The sequence below is a fragment of the Pelodiscus sinensis genome, chromosome 10, assembly GCF_052426305.1.
Source record: "Pelodiscus sinensis isolate ZL-2025 chromosome 10, ASM5242630v1, whole genome shotgun sequence".
Classification (NCBI taxonomy): domain Eukaryota; kingdom Metazoa; phylum Chordata; order Testudines; family Trionychidae; genus Pelodiscus; species Pelodiscus sinensis.
The window spans coordinates 14222040-14248137 of NC_143061.1; the positions used below are offsets into that span (position 1 = coordinate 14222040).

General features: G+C 42.2%; 1 protein-coding gene across 4 annotated transcripts in view; it reads right to left on the bottom strand.

The window, feature by feature from the left end:
- Positions 1–26098, bottom strand: part of NAALADL2 (N-acetylated alpha-linked acidic dipeptidase like 2) — a 984106-nt gene that overhangs the window by 722234 nt on the left and 235774 nt on the right. For all 4 annotated transcript variants that reach the window (XM_075937993.2, XM_075937986.2, XM_075937990.2 and 1 more), the window contains one exon: positions 1451–1542. The gene's annotated coding sequence lies outside the window, so the exon portion shown is untranslated. The remainder of the gene's footprint in view (positions 1–1450; positions 1543–26098) is intronic.

Genomic DNA, 26098 nt, shown 5'->3' on the forward strand with positions numbered 1-26098 from the left:
GCAAGAAAATGGGAGTGTTAGTTATTCCGGCTGTTATTCCAAAATAACTTTGCTGTGTAGACATCCCCTAGAGTTGAAACTATTTTGAAAATAGCAAGGTGCCCCTAATTAGGCCCATGAAATTAACATACAACTAGATTTTTCAAACCTGTTTTTTTAAATTAAGATTATCATCCATGGCAGTGTTTAAATGTCTGAATTGCAATGCATTCTTCATTAGTATTGATGATGCAAGCGAGCAGTAAAATATGGGAGTTTAGAAGTTTTGCTTTGGCCACTGACTTATGTTTTGGGGCTTATATAGTAGATTTGGAAATGAGAGTGAATAATGATAGAAAAATGAACTATGAAATGCACAACCTGATAGAACCTGCTTTCCCTGAAGATATTTAATTGTTACCCTATTTTTTAACATTCTGCTCTTTTTTGCACCATAAAAAACCCCAAGAACAAAGCTTAGTTTGTTTTAAACACACTTAACAGATAAAGCAATCTGAAGTGATTGTGGTCCTGTCAATTTTGCTTTATTTTTAAGAACATAGCAACACTGTTTCAATATTGTAAGCAGGACACAGAAAATAATTCTTCTATTCTACTGAGTGCTGATAAGATCTTAACTGAAGTACTGTGTCCAGTTCTGGGCACCTCACTTTGGGAAAGATGTGGGCAAACAGAAGTCCAGAGCAGAACAAAATAAACTATAGAAAATAGTGTATCAGGAATAATTTAAACATTGGGCTTCTTTAGTCTGGAGAAGAGAAACTGAAAGGAGACATGATAATCTTCAAGGATGTAAAAGGTCATTATAAAAAGGAGGGTGATCATTTTTTCTCCTTAAGCACAGAGGACAGGGCAAGAAGTAAGAAGCTTACATTGAAGCAAGGGAGATTTAGGTTCGATATTAGGAAAAATTTCCCAACAGTAAGGGTAGTTAAGCACTGGAAGAAGTTACCTAAGGCGGTTATGGAAATCTGTCACTGGAGGTTTCTAAGAACAGGGTATTCAAGCACCTATTAGAAATGTTCTAGATAATACTTAGTCCTGTCTCACTGAAGAAGTAGGGGAGATGGACTAGATGACCTGACTAGGTCCCTTCCAGACCTGCATTTCTATGATTCTATATTTAAGAAGCTTGGGAGAATTGCAGTTGCAACATGGTTTTAAAACTATTTAATCTTCTGCTCCCTTAATAATGCAAATATTTCATTCAATTCAAGTGATCTTTCATAAAATTTTCATCTTCAGCACAATGGCAAAACTTTATGCCACTAATTTGTGTGGCCTATAGTATCCAAAACTCCTCTTCCAAAACTTCATTTAAATGAATCCTGAATTTTCAAAAATGTCTCTTAAGCAAGTAGCATTTTCAGATTGCATCATCTTTTAAAGTAAACAGTTACTGAAAAAACAATTAGAAGCTAGATGCAGAGCAACATGTTGTTTCACATACCTTAAAGCCAAGACAACAAGGGTCACAATTTGCAGACACCTTTTCAGGAAGGCATAATTCTAGTCTAGAGTACAGATCTCTTCATTAATGCCCTGGAAATGAAGAAATCTTACATTACATTTCACAAAAAATTTCATAAAGGAAATCCAAAAAATTGGAAGGTTCAGGTAACATCTCTGAGAATGATTAAAGGATTAGAAAACAAACCTGCCTTATAGTGACAGACAACATGCACAATATATTTAGCTTAACTAAGGGAAGGTTATGAGGTGACTTGACAATAGGGTTGCCAGATGGTTTCAACAAAAATACCGGACACACTTGACATTACATCACAATCTACATTAAATCTTATTTAGAAAATATTGGACATTTATATTTTCCCAGTTTGTTTCCCAAACAGAAAGATCAAATACTGGACAGTCTGGTTCAAAACTGGACACCTGGTAACCCTACTTGACAACAGTCTGTTAGTAACTATCTGGAGAACAAACATTTGATATTAGGCTCTTCTATCTATCAGAGAAAAGGTATAACAAGATTGAATGGCTAGAACAGGGGTTCCCAAACTTTTTGACAGGGGGACCAGTAAATCCATTCACGAACTTTTGAATATTTGCATATTCATTAATCAAATACTGAATATTCAAATAAGTTATTTCCAGTCCTCCCAAAACCCCCAGTGCCAGCTTTAGGAAAGCTTTTGATATGGTCACCCACAATATTCTTGACAGCAAGTTAAGGACTATGGATTGGATAAATGGACTGTAAGACAGACAGAAAGGGTTTCCCAAACTTTTTATTTTAGTTGGAACCCTTTTTTTTCAGTACTGCTTTTTGCAGCCCCAAAATATACACACATAAAAAACAAACTGAGAAAATACCAGACATATAATATGTCTGGTATTTTCTCATTAGGTAAGTTGTATTATTACTAGATGTATCAGTTTGTAGTTTCGAACTGCCTGGCTGGTAAATGTGCTCAGGCTGCACGAGTGTGTCTAGCAGCCAGACAGTTCGCAACTACTTGAGGGGTGTGTATGTGGGGAGGACAATAGAATCCCAGGCTGGACTAACTCATGCTTTGTCGGGGGGAGGGAGGAATGGGGGCAGCGCCCCAAGATCTACATATGGCCGGGTCAGTCCCACTCCCCGCAGGCCGATTCATTCCTCCCCACTGCTCCCCTTGCTGCGCCTCTGGCCAGCCCCACTTCCCCCAACCCCCTCCCGGGCAGCCAGTTCTCTCCCGCTTCTCCTCCCAATCTCCCTTGGCCAGCCCCGCTGCCCACGTCCAGCCTTCCTTCCGGCAGCCGCTTCTTCTCTTGCCCCCCACCCCACATCTTCCCCGGCCTGCTCCCTGCCCCCAACCTCGGACCCCTCGGCAACCCTGCTTCCACTGGCCCCCCAGTCTCCCCAGCCTGCTCCGATAGCCCCATTCAGTGCTGCTTCCGGTGGCCAGCTCTCCCCTCCTCCTCACCCCAGAATCCCCTGGCACCAGCACCTTCCCTTAGCCCTGCACCTTCCTGGTGCCTCTCCCTTCCCTTACTGCCCCCTTTGCCCTCCTTTTCCCTAATACCCACCCCCTCACCTCTCTTTGCCTCATTCCCCTGCTGCCCCTCTGTGCCCTCACATATGACTTGCTCCATCCTGGCCTTCCTCATGCCCATCCCTTCTTTCAAGCCCTCTCCCAGCATCTCCTCCCCCAGCCTCCAATGTTCTTACCCTCTCCTCTCCTCTCGCAGCGTCACCCTGTCCCCCCTCCCACTGACACATCCCCTCCTGCCCTTTCCCTCATTGTCAGCACTTGGCCCCCTGGCATTTGTCTCTCTCTCCTGCACCCTGTCCTTTGGTGCCTTCCCCACCCAAGCCCCTTCTCCTTCCACCCCTCCCCCTCCGTCCAAGCCCCACCCCCCCCCGCTGCCGCTGCCACTGCCACCTCCTCCCCTCCAAGCCCGCCGCCGCCTCTCCTCCCCGCCGCCGCTGCTGCCCAAGCCTGTTCTCTACCTTGTTCCTTCCACATTGCGGGGCCGGAGGCCGCGCTTAAGCCTCAGAGGCCGAACCCGAAGCGAGTGTGGCCCCGCCACGTGCCTCCGAAGAGTTTTAAAATCCCGGGCCATGATGTCATGTCACGCCCGGGCGTCCTCCCTGCCCACGTGCAACTCCACGCATGGGCAGCAGCAGGCGGTGAGGAGGAGCCGTGCACAGCAGGGACGCTCTGGGGGCAGGGTGGGAGGAAACGCGTGGGGGCCAGGGCCAGGGCCGAGGCCGGGCCCGCTCGAGGCAGAGCTGGGGGAGAGACCCAGCTCCACATATTGCTGGAGCAAGGCCCCCTGCTCTGTAACTCGCCGGCACTTCTGGGTTCAGCGGTGCGGGGCCCGAATCAGCCTAAAGCCGGCCACCAGGCATGCTGAGGCCCAGTATATTTTTCCCACAGCCCGGTTCCGCGGGAACCAGTAGTTTAGGAAACTCTGGGCTAGAAGATGAAGTGATACAGATTCAGACTGGAAATAAGGCTACATTTTTTACAGTGAGGAGGACACTGGGTTACTGGTGTATTCTCCAACATGGATGTTTTAAAAAGATTTGCTCTGTGAGATTATTTTGTGGACGGTCTAGGGCCTGTGTTCTGCAGGAAGTCAGACTAAATGATCACCAACATCCTTTCTGGCCATCAATTTATTGTGACAATATTTTGTTTATATTTCTAAATATGTTCTTTCCTTGATATCCTAAATCCAACACAAGAGATATTATAAAGGCTTTGCTACTGCTTGTGACAGCGTGAAACCTCTGTTTGTTTAAATGCAAACTATCTTTATTAAAAAAAAAAAACCTGCATAGAATGATCTAATACATAGTCCCTGAACTAAAAAGCAAAGAGATAGGTTCCATTCCTAGCTCTGTTATTTATATTTAGCTCTGCTAAAAGATGGGCAATCTCTCAGTTCCTTTTATTTCCCAACAGTGAAATAAGGATAACACTGGTTATATACTGTTGTAAAGTACTCTGAGATCTATAGCTGTAAAGAGCTGTATCATCATTAGTGTTAAACTAATCCACTGTATGTAATCTTGGTGCCTTGAAACAGTGAAACACAGATTAACAATTTGATGTGCATAGTACAGGTAAGCAGTGTTATATTTCTAAGCACAACTACTAGGTCTGGAAGTACAACAACTGCTATCTTGCACTAATTACAGCTGCTGTGTGATCATCAAGCTACTCTGGTCTAGCAAGAAAATCAAGGCTGGAGAAGGGAATCTTAACGATGAAGTGGACTGTATTTTATGTCTGTGCCAATTCATTGCCATGTATTGCATTTTCTTACACTGCAAAGTTCCAAAATGGGAAGAAGGTACCTTGGGTACTTGAGACTTCCTGTCACTCCAAGCAGAAGACCATGCCTGATACTTTATTTTTATTGCACATGGTCGGTAACATTCCCTTTCATTTTTGCTGGACCACAGCAATTTAGCATCCCCTGCTGCATAATACAGTACATACAGACTTGCAGGATGAAAATCTACTTGCCCACCAAAACAAAACCAACCAACCACATTTTGTTGAAGCATTTTCCCCATAAAAGCAAGATGAGTCTTATTTAATACATGAGAGAGGAAACCAAAGTTGTGCAGACATCCAGACATTCACACTATAGGTCAAACTGTCTCTATTTATTTCATAGACCATTTTTCAGGGTATAAAACACTGCAATCCCTTTTGCTGGATTCATTTTTTTATTACGTCTTGTTTTGTTAAAAATAGCATTTCTTATGTAATGTAGCACATCAGCAATACAAATTTCACTCCAATTCTACAGCCCGCTCTGGTTACTATATATTCCCTCAAATATTTCACACATTCAATTTTCAAATTAATTAAAAGTATCTCAGCAACCTCCTCTCACATTCCAGTTCTCTGGGATGTGGGATTCTATACTCCTCCACTGGCCAACTTTGTCATGATCAGTGCATTAAAAAAAAAACAACAAAAAACCCCCACCAACCCCATACCTTCATGTGAAATACAAGAGTATGTGTTTGTTTCTCACAAACATCACACACAAAAGCAAAATGTCTAACTCAGTAGTGAGAAGGCAGTTAATAGAGCTGCTACTTCTCCTGTAGGATCTTGGTAGTGATGTACTAACTGTAAATTTATACAAAGACACTACAGATAACAAAGTAATCCTGCTGCTGCTACACAATCACTGGCAGAGTAATGTGTGTTAAATTAGAAAGAAGAATCAATAGTAACTGAGAGGTGCCTATTGTAATCCATGGAAAACACAGTAGCCTGCTGGTAATAAGAGATGGTATTAGAAAGAAGGGCAGTCTTTCCTCTTTCCAAATTCCGCCATTGAAATTCACATTGGGAATCCATAAAACTATCAGAAATGTTCAATTTTAATTGCAAAGGTTTCAAACAGCAGCAAGCCAGAGAAATAAACAATGCAGTAAAATGGTAGGACTGCAATATGGGCCCATGAAAACTACAATTTGTACAATTTGTATTGATATAACACAATGATTAGGTTTCACAGTCACACTTGAAGCAAATCCCCTGCCCATTGGGGAAAAAAGAGAATAGATAAAGGATGAAGCTCTTTAGATATGCTAGGACTGAATTAAAAAAGTCAACCTGAAAATTGATTTTAAATAAGAGAACCAAAGCTTCAAATTTCATAGGAGCACTGAGGGCCAATTTTAACAGCCCCTGGAAGATGGGGCATTTGACAGCTGGAGCACTAAGAAAGGAAGTTTAAACCAGAGGCCTGTAAGGAACCAAGGAACTGAACACAGAACTCCAGGCCAGCCCCCTAACCAATGACCCATCCTTTCTCTTTAGCTAGCATAGCTTTTGCTTTGCACTGCAAAAGCCAAAGATGAAATAGCCAAGTGAAACAGCAGAAAGTCAAATATCCTGTCAGTCATAGCGCACCTTCACTACAAGTGACTCAGTCTGGCAAACCAGACAATATAACAAAATACTGCTGCCTTGAAAAAGAGAAAGAAAACTGCATCGCTCCCACCATTAAGCCATATTTTGCACTTCAAAGATCATGAACCCTTATGACAGAAAGACAATTAAGGTGACATATATCAAAGCAGCAGAAATGTAAAATGATGAAGCCAATGATTATTTCATTTGGGGAAAAAATAAATTCCTTGACAGCCACAAACACATATTGTACTTTTTTTCTTAAAATATAAGAGACTTTGAAATGATAATGTCTATAGTGGTGCATATTACACTCATTACTTATATTGGCTTGATAGTAAAACATCCCTTTCCCTGGGCCATAAATAGGTGTGCTTGCTCAAATAAAAGGTTCGCCTTAGCAAAACAGTTTATCTGTCCTACAGTTTTATTGCTTAAAAGATGAATTATAAGATTAAATCCACCTCACTGCTAAGTCCTATAGAGAGTCACATTATGAATATATCATAAGAGGTTAGGGGTTTGGACATTAATAGTAGATATTAGAAATCTGAGGCAGGAATTCCAAAAGATGTATTAACGGTAATGGGCTTACACACTCACATCAAAGGAGAACAGCCACCACATTACGATGCTAGTCAGTTACGATACACATTTTTGTAAGCAAACTGATTCTAACCAACTATTAAATACCAGCATGTTCTAAATAATTTTCCTGAATACACAGAGTCATAGAATCTGCTTAGAATAAATAGAAAACAATTAGCTTCAAGCAGCCTATGACAAAAGTCAAAAGAAACTAAATCCCCATTCTACAAAGGATTAACCATGTGTATAACTTTGCTTGTGTGAGTAGTCTTACTTAGGTCAATAGAAATACTCGGATCAGTAAATATATTCATAAGCTTAAGTGCCTGAAGGACCAATGGGCTAAGATTTACAATAAAACTAAAAGAATTAACAGGATGAAAGATGAATTGTAAAGTCCACGGTCCCTTCGACTGAGAACAGGATAAGATTTTATCCCCTTTCAATAGTGCATAGACTCATTCTGTACTTCGACAAGTCACTTGAGCACTCTATTTCAGTTTTTACATTTTTTAAATAGGAACAGCTCTACATAACCTCCAAAGTTACTCAGACATATTTAATTCATCTTATGGAAAGTTTAAGCGATCCCTAATGAAAGGTGCTTATGAGTTATTAATAAAAAAAGGACATCCCACGGTTTGAGATGGTAGCTTGATGCTACATGGTCTAATTCAGTGTTTCTCAAAGTATTCCGTGGGCCCACGTTAGGAAAGCTGGTAGTGGACCTGCACCGCTTTGTTTACCTAAAGAGTCTGTAGCCATGGAGCGTCGTGGCTCCCCTTGGCTCTGGGTTCATCATTTCCAGCCAAGGGGAGCTGTGGGAAGTCACAGCTTTGAGAAATAGTGGCTTAGTGCATAGGGCATTCTCTACCTTGTTTGTTCTCATTGTAGAAGAACTGGTTTGTAGTTTGACTTCAATAGGTTTTTCTGTTGACAAATACAGCTTAGCCTTAGAGAAAACCAAAATATCCTTTCTGCCAAAAAAAACAAAACAAAACAAAAAAAAACCACCATCACCTTTTATTTCCTCCAGGAAACTCTGAAAAAGAATTTTTTATTCCAAACCTCCACTAGGAAACCCAATTGACAAGTATACTCTAAGATTTTTCATTTGAAATTTCTTGCCAGTGAAAAATAATTCTACTTTCCAATTGGCAGTAGACACTTAAACAACAAATTGTCTAGCAGCACCTTAAAGACTAACAAAATATGTAGATGGCATTATGAGCTTTTGTGGGTATAACCAACTTCAGATGAATGGAGAATTCAGAAGAAGAAATGTGTTATACCCACGAAAGCTCATAATGCCATCTACATGTTTTGTTAGTCTTTAAGGTGCTGATAAACTATTCGTTTCCCAATTACAGACTAACTCAGCTACTCCTCTGAAGATTTTGACTGTAGACAGTAAGCTTTTGGGGGCAGAGGTACTCTTCTATTGGGTGTTGAAACAAAGTCTAATACCAGGAGGCCCCAGTTTTGGTTAGGACCAAAATATCAGAAAATTGGGAAAATATCAGACCTGAGAGTTTTAAACAGTGCAATGGGATTCAACAATATTCACTCTAGGTTTGGTTTTTCATCTGATTTCACAGATACTTAATAGGTGCTTTGCATCTGATTTAGATAATTTCACTACTAATAAAATCATTAAGTTTATTAGAGCACATATCTTTGTCTTGGAGATCCTTCGCCCAGAAGTAATATGATGAGCATAGAATAAACAGCAAAGTGAAGGATGATACATTACGACTTCTGGCAGGAGTAACATTTTACAACACTTGAGGGGTCTAGTAGCAAGATCTTTGGAATCTTCCAATATTAAGCTTTCTTTTAAAAACACACTGTGCAATCTGTGCATTCACAGACAAAATGTGTTCTGATGCTGTGAACTGTATTCCTCTAGGATTGCCTAAAGCTGTCTCTGATATTCACTGGTTTTTTAGAGCTTAAGTGCTAAAGACAATGTGCCACAAATGCACAAGTTATATGCAACTCTGCCTTGCTCACCTATCACCCTAGCAGCTCTCTCTAGCACCTCTGCATGCTGTTTCACACAGTAAGATTACTGATTACCAAACAGTTGGAGCAGGCAGTTTACTGCTGATGCCTAGGTGTGATCAGGGATGCAAAGCTGCTACTAAAGATACCTCTGTTGGACAAGCAAATATTTGCAATGTGCAGATTTGGCTATGAGTGGGTTGTCTGCAGTAGTGTGCAGAACCACACTCTTCCTTATAAATGGTTAGAGCTCAGCCAAAACCTAGTCTCAGATCTTAGCCCGTGTCTACACAACAAAGTTCAGCTGACAAACTACATCAGCATACAGCCACTGAATCTGTATATTGCTCAGGTACATGCAGACTTGGCTGCTTGTGTGAGTCTGTGTAGCATGAATGTAAAAGCATTGTAGGTTTTTTGCATCCCCTGCCATCCAATGGGGTGCCTTTTGAGGCATTCCACAATACTTTGAGTGATAGTAGCAAGTCACTTTTGGATTTCTAGGAGTTATTGATCTAATACCCATGATGCCATCTTCTACATTCCACAATATTTTTCACTTCTCATAATTCTTCTGAACTTTTTAAAATTCTACAGTCCATTGCTGCACTTTTCAATGTCCCCCATTTCTCTAACAGGAGAGGGGAGCCGGAAGAACTGAGCACAATTCTCTTGTGTGTGTTGCTAACAGGGTACAGGCTTCTCCAGTATTTGCACAGTTTAAAAGAGTAGTGCTTCAATCAGAATTGAGATGAGGACAATGACAGACACAGCAAAAAAACAATGCCAGGTTGCTGCTGGCATTCATGGAGCAGTTCCGCATTGTGCGAGCAATGAGCACTGACTGGTGGGCTTGCATCATCATGCTGCTTTGGGACAAGAAGCAAGGGCAGCAGAATTTTCAGATATGAAATGTCACATTTCTTGGGCTATGTGCACAGCTTATCCTGGCCTTCCACAGGGACACCAACATGAGAGCAGCATAGTCACTCACTTTTTCATTGTCAGTCATGCTCTGGAAACGTGCACCACCATATTGTCATTGGTCAGTGGGCTACCACTTTGGAGCTGGAAAATCCACAGTGACAGCTGTTGTCAGCCAAGCAAGTGAGGCCATTAAACATTGCCTGCATATTGGACTGACACTCACAGTAACATTCAGGAAATACTGAATGGATTTGCGGCAATGGAGTTCCCAAACTGCAGTGGGGCAATAGATGCACAGATTCACACAGACACGTACATTCCTATTTAGGTGCCAGCCAGTGCTTTTTTTTTTTTTGTAAGAAAAAAGGTGCCGGTACTCTAGACTCAAACTTGTTGAAAAACATGTGGTCGCAGCCACTTTAATAGCCAAAACATCGCGCTGGGAGCCAGAAAACTAAAACGCCTCACGTCCCGAGCAGGCTTCTGTCAGGAGACAAGCAGCGCCAAGATGCTGGTACGCGTGGGGAAAAATGACATTCCTTTCCTATGTGCTGGGAAAATAGGTGACGATAAGCCATCCTGGGCCATACCATCACAAAGAAGCACTGGTGCCAACCCACCGTGCAAGACAATACAAGCAACAGAAAGGGCTACTTTTCTGTGGTTATGGAAAGATTAGTGCCGTGGTCCCCAACACGGTGCCCACGGGCACCATGCGCCCGCCAGGTGCTTGGGGCTGGCCTGGCCCCGGGCGCGTGGCGCTCGCGGGGGGGAGCGCCGGCCCCGGGCGTGTGGCGCTCGCGGGGGAGAGCGCCGGCCCCGGGCGTGTGGCGCTTGCGGGGGGGAGCTCCGGCCCTGGGCGCGCAGCGCTTGGTGGAGGGAGCGCCGCCCCCGGGCGCGCAAGTGTCCCCGCCCCCTGGCGCCCGGCGGGCGAACGGCCATGCCCCCTGGTGCCCGACAACCTCAAATGGTTGGGGACCACTGGATTAGTGGATCACCAGGGATGTATCTCTGATAGCAATGTGGGCTGGTCAGGAAACATGTATGATGCTTATATATTGCAGGACTTTTCAAAAAGCTCCAAACAGGGACATTCTCTTCCAGCCAGTATATTACTACAGGCAATACTGAAATGCCAAATGTGATTCTGGGGGACCCACCCTAGCCTTGCTCTCCTGCATCATGATTTCCTTCACTTCCCACCTTGTCAATATTAAGGAAAGATTCAACTAGCAGCAGCAGAATGCTGTTGAATTTGTTTCTGGTAAATCAAAGTGGTATGGACATTTTAACTCACTGGAGTGGATCTAATTGACAAAAACATCCCCAGGCATCTGATGAAGGGGGTCTCTGCCCACGAAAGCTTATGCTCCAACACTTCAGTTAGTCTATAAGGTGCCACAGGACTCCTTGCCGTTTTTGAAGATTCAGACTAACATGGCTACCCCTCTGATACTTGACTCCATGATTATAGTTGCATATTGAGTACTGCATAATATCTGAAGTGACGGTGGTGGGGAAAGCTGCCAGAGTGGATGGCTGGGTTGACTGATAGTTTGCTGAATTTGAACAGCCAAACACAAGGGCTATTAGATAAGCTAGCCATGGAGCTGTGCAGCTGGGGTAGGCTTTAAAGGAGGTTTTTAATAGTCAGTAACAGTTGATTTCATAAAATAGTGTTTATCTTATGTACTTCTGAATATACATGGCTATGAATTCTGAAATGCTTAGTGTACACTTACAAATAAGGCTGGAGACTGCGCCTCGCACAACGTATTCTTCAATACTTGATGTGAACCCATAATGATACTTTGGATTTTCAGCAACAGAATTTGTCAGGGTTGCAAGATCTCGGAACTATATATTCATCAAGGTCTGCAATAATTGTGTTTGCTGTCTGAGTAAACCTATTATGCTCTCCTATAATTCCCACTGCTTCTTCTGGTCCTTTACCCACTACGCTTCCTTTTCCTGCAACAACAGTTAACTCCATACTATCTTGCTTCATGTTTGTGTTCTGAAGGACACTCCAAGCCCTTTGATTATGGTCCAAAGCAACTGTGGGTTGGAGGATCCGCACCAGAAGTTGCTGATAAAACCAGAAAGACAGATACACATTTAAATTTATAGTTATAATGGGCAGCAAAAGAAGTCTCAGAACACCCTTACATTATTCCCTCAAATACCCTTAATAATATTTATTATTATAAATACTTCAGCTTCTAAGCAGCTTGCTACAGCTCTGTGGCTCAAATGATGATAGGCCTGATTGGCTGGAGGGAGAGTGTAGCTACAGTTTGCTCCCACACCTAGCCACTCCAGGTTGGTTATTACAAAAAGGTGGTGAATATACAGGCATTCTTAACAGGTGGTGATTTTGACTAATGTCTCACTCTTGAGAGTGACAGAGATGCAGAGTATTTAGCTGATACTGGTGTCCCAGGCCTGTGTGCTTTGAGCTTGTTTACTACAGTGGTTCCAACAGAAGTCATCTAGGAACAGCATGGAAATGTGTCCTATCCAGTGCTCTTTTTTTTTTTTTTTTTTTTTTTTAAAAAACAACAAAAAAACGGTGCCGAAACTAGGGTTCCAATAGTTTTGTTGAGCAAAAAAAGCGGGGCCAAAATGCAGTCGCGGCCCCTTTAATTGCTGCATGTCCCAAGCGGGCTTCCATCCGGCGCAGCATGAGTGCTCCCAGGGCTGGCTGGGGGCTGGCTGGAGAAAAGCAGCAAGTGCGCCCCAGAAAAAGGTGACAGTACGCCATACCAGTGCGTACCATCACAAAAAAACAGGTACATTTTAATGAATAATGCATGTACACTGTTACGCAAGCTCCTTTCTTCATTAGCGGTTCATCTATGTTCGCCTGTCAGGACTGGCTACATTCCTAAAGAGTTTTAAACAGTTCCTAGCTCATAGCATGTCTAGAGTCCTACATCACAACTCCCCTCTTCCTGTTCCTCTGGCTGTTATGGCCAGCCTTTTCACCTCAGGCTTCTCTGAGGTATGCACAATGGTGAGGGGTGCTGGTGAGGTCACTACCATGTATGGCATGAAGTTTATTGGAAAAGCTGCAATTCTGTCCTCCTTTGCTTTGTGAATTGCAGGTATAGTTCCTTTTCTTTCCCGTGGAACTGCTACTAAACCCTGTCGTGCCCCTTTGTCGGCTTCTCCTGTGCAATCACCTCATAAATGCTAATGATTGTACAGCCCGTCTACCGCTATGCTCGTGTAACTCATGCCTGCATGTTGTGATGCTTTGTCTCCCCCTAGTGCACCATGTAGAGATTGATGAGTCTGCTACAACCATAGATAAGAGCCACGTGGCTTTTAGTTCCTGCAGTAGAGGGTCATACACTAAGCTTCAGAGGTTCCAGGGTTGTTCCCACCTGTGAGCATTAAACTTGCACAGCCTCTTCTCCTAACAACCCAAGGAGATCCAATATTGCTCATCAGCATCTTGTAGCTTTCTGTATGTCTGGAACCAGCATGATAATTTGTCCAGGTATACACAAAGGTGAGCTACTAGGTATGTTCACCAAGGTGTCATACTTGCAGGCAGATGGACATAGTAGAAGAGGTGCTAGAAGGCTGGCCCAAATAAAATGCAGTGTCTAAACTTGCACTGCATCTACCAATGTAGATTGTAATACTACCTCTCCAAGTGGTGTAGACCTGAGTCACTGTAAGAGGGAATTTAGATCAGCTGGAGACATAGTTGAAATTAGACATGCATAGCTATGCTGATGCAAAAGTAGATTTACATCAACTTAACTTTCAAGTATATACCAGGCCTTAAGGCATACTTTGCCTCATAAATAACCAGTAGCATGCATGCTTATTTTCCATAAAGATGAGTTCAAGCTGCACATTTCAGATCAAGATTTTAAGTATCCCAAAACATAATGCTATACAGATCTGGGGCCTGGATTTAGTTGATTGGTTTTTAGCCCCATGGAAAAGACTGGAGCGGTTTGCAAACTAAGCTCTGGCTCTCAGTTTTGATTATCAGCACCCTCAAAGTTTCAAGGATGATCATATTCAGGGGCTTTGACTCAGGTCCATCTTTTAACACTTATGTCATGTCAAGTGGAAATATTTTTTTTCCAATGTATTATTTTTTGGCCTCATGATGGAACAGCAAAAGCACTTAAGAGGTCTGAGAAAGAGAGGGTAAGAGATTTAAAAGCTCAGTGTAGACCACTGAAAGAGAATTCAGATAGCTGATAAAGATTTCCACTATGTAGAACTGAACACTTAATTTAGACCCAGCTGTATACCATCTTCCTCCACACAAATATGAGGTGATTTACCAACAAGAAAAAGATTCAGATAAAATATCCCATTCATAATCTCCATTCACACATATGGCCAAATCTTGCTGATAATATAAACAGTTCTATGCTATTGATGGGGAGAGACATCCCACCCATTGTGTTTGCTGTAGGAAGGAGACACTGTCTGCCCTGTCCTCTTCCATGTGACCAGGAGCCTGTAAGAGTCCATAGAGGAACAGAACAGCTTGCCTGAAAACATTTTGGCTAAGTCTACACTCGCGGCTTCTTGCGCAAATACGGCCGTTCTTGCGCAAGAATCGGCAGAGTGTCCACACCGCCCGCCCGCTCTTGCACAAGGAAATTTACAGTACGGCGTGGTAAGAGAGGGCTCCTTGCACAAGCGTTATGCTCTTTTTGATCAGGTTTAAGCCCTCTTGCGCAAGAGGGCAGTGTGGATGCTGGACAGGGATTTCTTGTGCAAGAAAGCCCTATGGCTAAAATGGCCATCAGAGCTTTCTTGCACAAGAGAACGTCCACACTGCCTTGGGAGCTCTTGCGCAAAAGCAAAGCGCGCACATGGCAGTGTGGACATTTTCTTGCACAAGAACCCTTGCGCAAGAAGCCACCAGTATAGACATAGCCCTTGTTTGGCTGGAGTCTTCTGAAATAACAGTGGTTATCAATAAAACTGAATGGTTATTTGCTGACTGCACTTCAAGAGACTTTTTAAGCGAGAGAGCACTCCAGAAGTTGACAGACATTTATAAGGGTGGCATACAAAAGTATTCAGAGCTGAAGAATGGATTTATTTAACTTGACATGAACATGGAAAAACTGCTAAAGCTAAGTGAAAAGCATATGACATACATGGATAGAACAAACACTTGTTGAGTTCTTCTTACATGTATCCCGCACCTTCCAGAGAAAGATTATTGCAGTCAAGCAGCAAGAAAGGGAAAACTGGCTGGCATCAACATTGGTTCTTTTTTACGTAGTCTCCTACCTCTTCTTTGTCAGCATCATCACAAAGCCATGGGATCTTTTGACGAAGATACAAGTGACCATGCAAGTGAAACTAATTCCATTTCCTCACCTTTCTAATATGAATGTTACTACTATATCTGCTTCAGGATTGAAAATTCGTACTCCTGGAAAATCTTCAAATGTTCATCCCATTGGTAGCAAGAGGTTTTTGAACAGACCAGAAAAACGAATGATGACATGGCTTCTAGAAATACAATTGCCAGTAAAACACCATTTCATGTAGTCAAATATCACTTTATGCTAGATTGTTTTTCATAGGCTTCACACAATTTACAAAGTATCAAGTACGAAATTACTTTCAGCAAGTCTTATGAAAGTCAAAGCAGAAGATGTGAAGATCAGAGTTGGTATTCTTATTGTGTCAGCTCCTCACATATCTCTAGTATCTAATGAATGGAGCAGTATTTGCAAAGAGATTGTAATCAACTTGATGGGAGTAACAATACAGCCACCATTTTACTCATTCCAGTCCACAATTGAGCATCACCACATAACCCAACATATTGGTGACCTGTCAAAATATAATCAATTAATTGGGTCACAAAAGACTATTTTGATTGTAGCCAATACCATGAATTCAAAAGCTTTTTGGGCATTGTTTATAAATGAATAGGCACACTAGTGTTTGGTCTCGATGTGCTTTCCATATCACACAGGTTTTCCCTGGTGATACTGAAGATCTAACAACTTTCTCTACATGTGCGTCAAAAGGGAAAAAACAGTCAACTTTTTGAAAAACAAACAAGTACCAACATCCAGCAACCAGGTCCAGCATCTTTAAGTGCAGGAGTCAATGTAATCAATGCTGATTATGCTTTGTTGTAGTCAGTATGTAACTTCTATTAAATGTTTCAAAGATCTTCAAATATGCAAGAAGGCTTATCGATGAACTGCTGTTGGAGATATGGCCAGATATTGCCCCTTAAGAATCCCACAATGAGATTCTTGGTGATTATGTCTTTGGGATGTAAAAATCAAAATTCACTTTACGGTTGAAGCCATACCTCAATCCATTCAGAATGTGGAAAACAGTGCTTTTGGATTGTCTGGTCTGATGCCAAGAACAAGTGCCCGAACTTAAAGGACAACATATTTGTCAGACTACTGAACACACTCCACTTACAAAAGCTGATAATTGACAAAATAACATTACGAGGGAGAAAATCAAGAGATCATTCTTCCACATACTGCTGCCTCCATTCTCGATCTACGCCAAGACATTTCCAATTAGCTCGTTACCCTAGAGTGGCTCTTGCAAATTTTAAAGGACAGAAATAAACAAAACAAATCTGACAGATGTAACCAATTACAAAACAAGAAGCAACTCATTCAGTAGTCAAGCACATGCGGAATGCAATCCCAGCAGCTGAAATCCATTGTCATGGTGAAAGGGTTCTGTTTTCCTGGCACTTCAGATACAGTGGCAGAAATTCTTTTAACACATCTGTTTACTACTAGGTGTGTACCTCTAACTTCACTGCTGGGAAACTGGTAACCATGAATTACAGTTTAAGGTTCAAGGAGAAAGTGGCAGATGAAGAATTGACTTAGTATTCATCAGACAGAAAGGAATAAACAGATGCTGATGAATTAGATGAGAGCTACAAATAAATAAATAAAACACTTGACGCTGATAAAGAAAGCGATGACACTGAAAAACAACATGTTTGAAAAGCTGGTCTGCTGCCCACCTGGCATAAGTGTCTGCACAGATTTCTTTTTTTTCCTTTTAGAGTTGCTTTGTGTTTGTTTTATTTCTGTTTTATTTCACTTTTCTATTTTAGGGTAAATGTTCAGTCTCAAATAACATTCACATTTAAATGCTAACCTAACATTGTCAAAAAGGTAAAAGTTATTTCTTTTTAAAACTTAACTTCAATGTTTCACATTTTTCTAGATTTAAAAAACTTAGTTAAGTAAAACTCGTAGTATTTTTGTAATTATTCATAATACTCTAAGGCCAAACCTTTTAGAGACCATACACTATTATTCTTTTTTGTTCTAACAAATTAGTGCTTTAAATTAATTGACTTTCTTTTTACATTATTTCACAACTAGAAGATTTACTCGGCATTGCTTGGGTCCTTAACTCATTTTTTTTAATAAAATGAAAACGTACACGTTTCGTTGAATGATTGCCCTGGAGTGGGGTTGGGGACAAGGGGTTCCATATGCAGGCTGCCCTGGGGATAGAGGACTATATCAGCCCTCCCACTGTAGCAGCTTGGGGCCAGGTGAGAGCAGTGCCTCGCCATTGCCTCTGCAGCTCCAGTGGGCACAACAGTGGAGAGGGGTGCATGTCCTCAGGCTTGGGCAGGTCCAATTTAATCTGTCCCATGCTCCCCAGTCAGAGTGAGGAATGCAGCAAACTGTGCACTTTCCCCTCGCTCCCTGACAAAGGGGAATAGCCAGCAACATTTCCATATGAACCATCTCCCTTCCTCACCCTCCCTAAAAGGCGCCTGGAGGATGGAAGGCTCAGGGCTAAGGCCGTTGCAAGGGGGGCAGGAGGCACTCTGCCAGCCAGCCCCTTTCATCTGCTTGGTGATTCTGTCTCTTTTGTTTGGTTTTATAAGAAGCAATCCCATTCCAGGCACATCCCATTTTCTTGGCACAACCAACCTCCTACCTTGCTTTAAATTATGAGAAGAGGAAGCTGAATACCTAATTTGGTGGTCCTAGCTCTTATCGGTCTGGAGGATTTCTTGAACCAATAGACAAATACACAAAGAGACAGAGGGATGGACTCTCTCAAAAACATAGCAGTTGTTTGACAAATTATTTTCAGACCAGTCAAATGCCCAACCCTGCTCCTACATGGCACAGGCTTCAGAGTTTCATTAAAAATCCCTGGAACATGGACCCATCAATACCTTTGAGCTTTGTTCCCCTCCTCCTATTTCAGCAAGCTCGACAGATCTGGCAAGAGTCCAGCTAACCTCACATCTTGCCCTTACGTTCTTCAAGAGAAAACACTATGCTGGATAGTTTGTTATTTACACTGGAACAAACCATTGACAAGTTTAGGGATGTTACATTTCAATTAAGCAGCTAATTGAATACACGGTGGAATTTCTATCGACTTCTTGATTAGTTGATAAGGGGGGCATGGAGCACTCGCTATCCCTGCTGCACCTCTGCCTTTTAAATATAGTAAGAACCATGGGTTGCTCTTACTACATTTAAAAGGCAGAGGCTCAGCGGGGAACCCAGGGCAAGTGGGGACGCCACAGGACTCTTACTACATTTAAAAGGCAGAGGCACAGCAGCTGAGACCCAGTGCAAGCAGGTACTGTTTCAGTCCCTGCTCGCGCTGCTTCCCCTGCTGTTTGTCTGCCTCTCCTCCCTCCCCGCCACCCGCGGAGACAGTGTTGTGGGGGAACCAGCTATTAAGCCGGCTCCCACCCCAGCACCAGCTCCTGCTCCCCCCCCCCTTGCTGCCTCTGATACAGAAGCAGCAAGAAGGGGGGAGCATCTAGCCGAGTAGTGACTCGATAAACCGAGGCTAGAAGCAGCTCCTGATAAGCGGTAGGGAGATCCCCTTGATCAGCCCACGGACTGACTCCACACAAAACAGTGGGCCTGACAGGTCATCACTAAGAGTCTTTCCTCAAGTAAATGGGGCCAGATCTCAGAGACAACCTATTATTAGGAGATCAGCTGGGGCTGACTCCTTAAATCCAGGCTGCCTGTCATCACTTCCATGGCAACAATTAGCTGCTCTGTCCTCCAGGGCAGTGACTCTACCATTGTGGAGTCAGCACTAATGGGGCTTTCTAGCTATGTAACGGTGACTTTTAAAACTCACTGAATTTCCCCGCGAAAATCTCAAACACTTAAATACCAAGAATCTCTGCAACACCTGTGGTTCGAACTTCATTGCACAAGCACCTCCTCCTGACAACACAAATTACTACATGACTCCAGGAGGGGAGACCGAAGCCCAAGCCTGCCCAATTCCCACATCTTCCCAGATTGGTGGGAGGAGAGGGGGCGGGCGCAAAGCTGAAGTCTACGGACATCTGCCCTGGATGCGGGGGAGGTCATGTAATCTGATCCCTAAGCAGCGGGGTTTGTGCTTGGATTTCAGACTTTCTGGGACACAGGGCCAACATCAGCCTTGGCAACCCCATTAAATAGGATCACAACTCTCTTTGAGTCCCACAGTTTGAGAGCCCCTGTGTTATACAAAATGACCAACTATTCCCAAATTATGGCAGGCATTGAATGTATTCTCAATAGAAAAAACACATCCTCTCTGACCAAACCATGCTTGAAACAAAAATGCATTTGAAAGAAGATACTCCAGTTCTTAATCCTAGCCTGGAGACAACAAAGAAAGCTTCCTCAAAAGTAGCCAAGTCCTTCAAAACTGAATGTATATATATCTATTAGGGGAATATGACCCACATGTTTATGCACCTCCTTTCACTTTAGACAGTAAGAAATAGAAATTATTTGGCATTTGGTCACAAAATAGTGCATTTGAGTGTTTAAAATATTTTTAAATTTGTATTTGGTATAGTTCTGCACTTTAGCGCAGGTGGTGCTTAACAAGAACTTTGAAAGAAACCATTACTCTTTCTGTTCACTCTGAAATGTGGAGGGAGAAAAGAGTAACTAATACACAATGGCTACGTCTACACTGGCCCTAAATTCCGGAAAAGGGATGCAAAGCAGGTAAGTCAGAATAGGGAAATCCGCGGGGGATTTAAATATCCCCCGCGGATTTAAATAAACATGTCTGCCGCTTTTTTTCCGGCTTGGGGAAAAGCTGGAAAAAAGCGTCTAGACTGGCGCGATCCTCCAGAATAAAGCCCTTTTCCGGAGGATCTCTTATTCCTACCCTAGAATTTTTTTGTAATTGATAATTTTCAATTAAATTTTTGGAATTTTAATTTTTAACCTGAAAGTAGGAATAAGAGATCCTCCGGAAAAGGGCTTTATTCCGGAGGATCGCGCCGGTCTAGACGCTTTTTTCCGACTTTTCCCCAAGCCGGAAAAAAAGCGGTGGACATGTTTATTTAAATCTGCGGGGGATATTTAAATCCCCCGCGGATTTCCCTATTCTGACTTACCTGCTTTGCATCCCTTTTCCGGAATTTGGGGCCAGTGTAGACGTAGCCAATGAGTTAAATGCCTCTTTATCTATCTATGAATTTTCTATGAACAGATCATGATTTTCTCAAATGTTTTCATTATTCAAAAGTTAATTATCATGTGAATAATTTTTGGTCAATAGCAAGTAGTCCATCAACATTTGTAATGAAGTTAGTTTTGATGATGTACATCGGTCACATAAGCCTGCCCCGACTGGATAAACATACCATTTAGGATCAGATTTCCAGTGCAAATACTTTCAAGTAAATAATTTGCAAATATTTTGGAAACAAGATTGTGGTGGAAATTGACTTTCTTCCTAGAATTTTTTTGTAATTGATAATTTTCAATTAAATTTTTGGAATTTTAATTTTTTTCTATCGTTAGAGCAAAATGGAAATGAAATGTTTCTTTTATTTTTTTCTAGGAAACGGGAAAGGAAAAATGCGAGAAAAACACTGTTGGGGAAAGTGGAAAAACAAAAAATGTATTTTCAATAAAATTATGAAGATTTTTAATGTGGGAAATCTCATTTCTTTTTTTTAACTCGTGGAATGAAAACTAATTCAATGTTTTGTTGATTTCCCACTTTGCTTTTGAACCACTTTAAATTCACTTGTGCCACAATCATACCTGTCATTTAAACTTATTTGCCAGAATTCTCATGGAAAGTATATACAACCTAAGTGATTTCTGTATACAGTCATGAAAGCTTTTAGGCATAATCTCCTATCACTAGTTTGAAATCACAGGTATCACTGCTTATTGTGGATTTTTACTGGTTCCAATATAGATCTAAAATCTCCCTAATAATGACTTTCCGTGGTTTTTTTTTTTTTTTTTAATAGTGCAGCCCACAGGAAAGCAAGACTGGACAAAAACTGATTGACAACAATAGATATATGGGAGAATGGTTGTACCATGATCAGTAGAACTGGAGTCAGAGGGAAATCCACAGGGTTTGATAAAGTTTTAATTGTTCAAATTAAACTTCATTCAGTTTCACACTTTGTAAAATGAAAGAATAGAAGCTTAAGCACACGTTTTCCATAACTAGCACGCAGTACTCCCCACACCCACCGTGTAACTATGTGCCATAGAAATTTGTGGGGTGTTTGTGAGATATAAGGAACTAGTGACTCTACAGCACAAAATTTCCTTTTAATGTGATGGAGGAGCTTATTCTGCTTGGAACAATATGAACTGCCCCTTAGAGTCTATGAGTTCACAGAAGAAAATTTACAGATGAAGTTTGCACAAACAATTCAACTGTTTTCTTTTAAAAGAGTGTTTTTAAGAAATGGTTTATAAAAAGCCATTATCTGGAACCACGATGTTTAAAATGTGAGTTGTATTTGGCTTTTTTATATATGCACACATTAAATCAAATACCTTAACTGAAACAGAAATAATGTAACACTAGATGGCATTTCATTCTTTACTCACTGCAGCTTTGCTCTCTTTTTGCCTATTAATGCCTCAATATTTCTGAAGGACCAAATTCCAGTCTGATCCCAATGGCTCCTGGTAGAATTCTGTCCAGAGTTTTCTGTATTCAGTCATACATAAAAGTAACATGCTTCAAATATAGAGAACATGTATTTATCTTGTAAAGTAGCCAATAACATCTACACTCAATTATCCCATACTTATGAAATTATGTATGATATGCATACAGAATTAAAAGACATTTACTTTATTAAGATATATAGCAAAACTATTATATGCCTTGATATTTGCTACCAAATTGCACTTCTGTCAAAGAGAATGTTCTTTCTTAACCACTTGAACTGAGTTCTTCTGGAGTAAACATTTTTCACTGAAGTACAACCTTGAACTCAGTCAGGGGCTTGCATTATTCTCTTGTATTGCTAACTTGCTACTAAAACTCGGTTTTTAGCCTAGTGCTTTACCAGCTTGAACACAATAAACAGCATTCTCAGTGGTGTGCTAAGAGGCATATCATACCATCCAACACACTGTCCACATGACTTCCCAGCTTCTCACCCAGGAACAGACATTATATTGATTCTTTTTCTGGATAAGTTTTCTGAAGCTGGAGAAGTAGAAATCATCTAACATAGGAATTGAGCCTCTATTCAGTAAAGTCCATGGTCAAATTCCTATTGGCTTCATTGGGACAGATAGAGTCCATACTTGCAATGTAAGCTGATCTTCAAAAAGAGAACTATGATAGATAGAGCTTTGCCTTTCCTGACGTGAGTGCTGTCTTCCTTGCAAGTTGTGTGTAGACCAGAGATGGGCAATAATTTTAGTAGGGAGGCTTAATGAATTTTGGTTGGTGGTCATGGGACGGCTCCACCCCTTCCCTGGAAGAGGTGGGGGCTGGGATAGAAGGTGCAGGACTCTGGACTAGTCTCCAGAGTTGTCTGGGGACAAAGGCTTTGAATTAAAACACAGCAAAAGGCTCGCACCTCCCAGCCCTGTTGCCACCACATTGCCTGGCAGTCGCCCGGGGTTACAGTGGCTATTTAATGGCTAGTGGCTCTGGCTCATGACAGGGAGACCACGACCATGAGCTGCAACCCCTTTAAATAGGATTCTGCTGCATGAGCAGAATCCTATTTAATTTTGGTAAATTTTTGTAAATTCTGTGGCACAGGCAACAGGATATAAATCGAGAGCATCCAGGTGCAGTCTGCGAGCTGGATCAAAGTGTTAGGTGGGCTTGGATTGCATTTTGTGCAGCCCTGGTCTAGACTGTGCCTGATCCTTGTGAATCGATACAGTATTCACCTCCAAAGAGCTCCCAGAGTGAGGGTTAGGAAAAATCACAGCCTTGGCACTAGAGAAACTACAGGTGCTGCCTTCTTGGTAGAATGTATGGCCATGGATAGCAGGAGAATGAGTGACTGGGTGATGCTAGCCTCCAGAACCTCCCCATACGCCTGAGGCCTGCCCTTCCCCTTGTACCCACCCTCCACTGGAGACTGGAGTGTGTGCACATACACAAGCACAGCTGCTGCTCCCCTATGCACTCACAGTGTCAGGTGGGTGGCATGGTTGTGTTCCCTTCAGTCCCAGTGGTGCGTGAGAAAGAGGCATAGCTGGAATGCTCCCAGCCCCAAAGCACCCCAGCCCTGGAACGTTGGATAGGTGGTGCCATCCGGCTTTCCCAGCACTGGGCAGATGGATTTGCAATGCAGAATGGCCCTAACTCTAATGCCCCCACTGGTCTGAGTCTTCCTGCCCCAGCCTCTCAGCAACAGAAACTTGGGAAGGGAACTGGAAGCAGGCAGGAGGGAGGATGGGGACCTTACCAGAGTGTTTGGGTAGGCACAGCCTTGCCCTGACTATGCTACCCATCACCCATGAAACCTGTGTGCCATCCAATGCATGCCCCCTTCACACCCATCAAAGCAACTTCCATGCACCATCCTAAGGGAGGAGTAAGATGTGTACTCCACCCCCATGCCACTGTATCTCCAACACTTTATCGCACCTTTTGCCATAATACACATCTTTTCATGTATTTATATTCAACACCCCTCGTAAGGGAATTACTATTATTCCTGTTTTACAGATGGGGAAATAAGGCCCCGAGAGGCTTCCTAACTTGTCCCAGATCACACAGCCGTCTGGGGCAGAGCAGACATTTGATTCCAGTTTCCCCAAGCTCTGGTCTACTTCCCTATCCACTCTCAGTGCAAAGGGGGATCTGCCAAAAGTGAGTGAACACAAAGGGAGCCTAACAAAAATCCGGTATTTGTTCTAATACCAGCCCAATGCATCCTCAAGACAAGCTGACCACAACCTGTACTGGAATTCTCCTCTCTCGATACAACTGATGCAAAGATGTAATATCGCAATTATATTAAATTCAGTGACTTGCATATTTGGATTCCATCAGAAGGAAAATGCAGGGTTTCCTTCTGCATTTTCACTGCAGGCAAAAACCAAAGACAAAGGCTCAGGCCACTGTGGCAGCTATTTTGCAGAGCAATAGTTTCTTGCAGTGAAGTTGTTGGAGCCATTGTAGAAAGCAGCTTCACCGTTACAAATCCAAACATTTAGTGTTTTCTGATGGCATGTTAAAAAATGTCAAGAGGCAAATCTTGGGTAACGCAGTCTCCAAATAATTGTTACAAATTTGCTTTTAAATCTACTTGATTATTTTTAAGTGGAAGCATTTCAGAGTTTAATGACATTAGGTCCCCTAATCAGTAGGATTTGTCAGGATTAAAGGGGAGACAACTAGTTCAAGAAATAATCAGAAGCCCCTGAGGATGCTCCCAAAAGGATAGCTGTTTGAATATCTGCAGGGAAAGCAACTGCTTTACTTAGTACTGTATCTATACAAATATTTACTGTGTTAAACTCTGTCACTTCTATTTTAAAAAAACATTGCTGGACTCCATTCTGATGACATTGCAATGTTATATTGGTATAATTTCATGGACTTCAATAGAGTTTCTTCTCCTTGATTTGCAATTATGTAAATGGTATCAAAACTGAGAAGTTTGTTAACAGAGTGGCTGAATAATGATACATTTTCCTGGTGAAAAACGTATCCCTTATGGTCACAAATTTCAAATAGCATTTTTAAAACAATTCTTAATTGCACTTCATGAGCATTGAGAAGCTATCCAGGATCTGATACTGAATTCATGGCACGCCCACACCTCTCTTTTCATGGAGTCTGCCAGGAATATAGATCATGCCTCTAAAACGATTAAAGCAAACAGGGTTTGGCCCAAGGAGAAAAAACTGTGCCCAACCTCTCATGTAGTATGCCTGGTCTTATAGAAGAGCCTGATGTCTGAAGAGCTGGATAATTTGGTGGGTGAGAGACTGTTAGGAATGACAACAAACATCCCAAAAGCAATTTTAACAAGCCAGATGTTTCACAAGTAGTATGCAGTGTCTGAGAAAATATGAGCAGATGACTGATTAGATCACCTGTCACTTTTGATGTGCCATTACCATTTCTCAAATTATGAATTTGTAGTTTGCAGAGTAGTACGTGTCATGATTGACTGATTATAGACTCATTTACAGTTACTAAATGGAGGCATTCAGAAACTGTGAAGGTTTAGACTTTTTGAGGACTGGGCTGAACATATAGCTTGTCAATAATCAATAGAAATGTAGCAGAATTGGCAAGGAATTCTGCATAGGGCACAATGTCACAAAATGGGCAAAGTTATAAGCTCCTGAAAAAATAAATTAGCAAACCAGTCACTGCCTTTCATTTTTGTTTTACTAATCTTAAACACTTTCTCTCCCTCTTCTATGCTGCTAGGAGATCAGAAAGATTATTCGATTACCAGTAAATGTATATTTACTGCTACTTACAGCAGCAATATCAATTGTTTCCCATGTCCACTAAAGGTAGATGGAAAGTAATAGGCTTGGGCTACAGTTTTAGGTTTAGGTTAGATTAAGGTGTCTCAATCTCCTGGTCCACAGGCCATTCTGAGATGGAGTGGTTGCACAATCCAGCTCAGGTGTTCTGGTGGGCTAGTTGGGGGAAGGGTGTTGGCCATTCCCATTCTCCAAGTCCTGCCATCACTCTACACTCCTCTCTCTATGGTACTCTGTCCCTGGAGGGACAGAATCTCAGGATTTACTGGGGAGCCTAGTGTGGAGTGGCAGCAGCAGTTGCCCCGCCCCCACATGACATATGGGGGCAGAGCCTCAAGGACGTGGAGAACAGCCGAGTAAATGTACTTACCAAGTGCACCCTACTTCCCCACTGCTCACGCAACTGCTCCAGCTGGAGATGGTCCGTAGGCTGGGCGTATG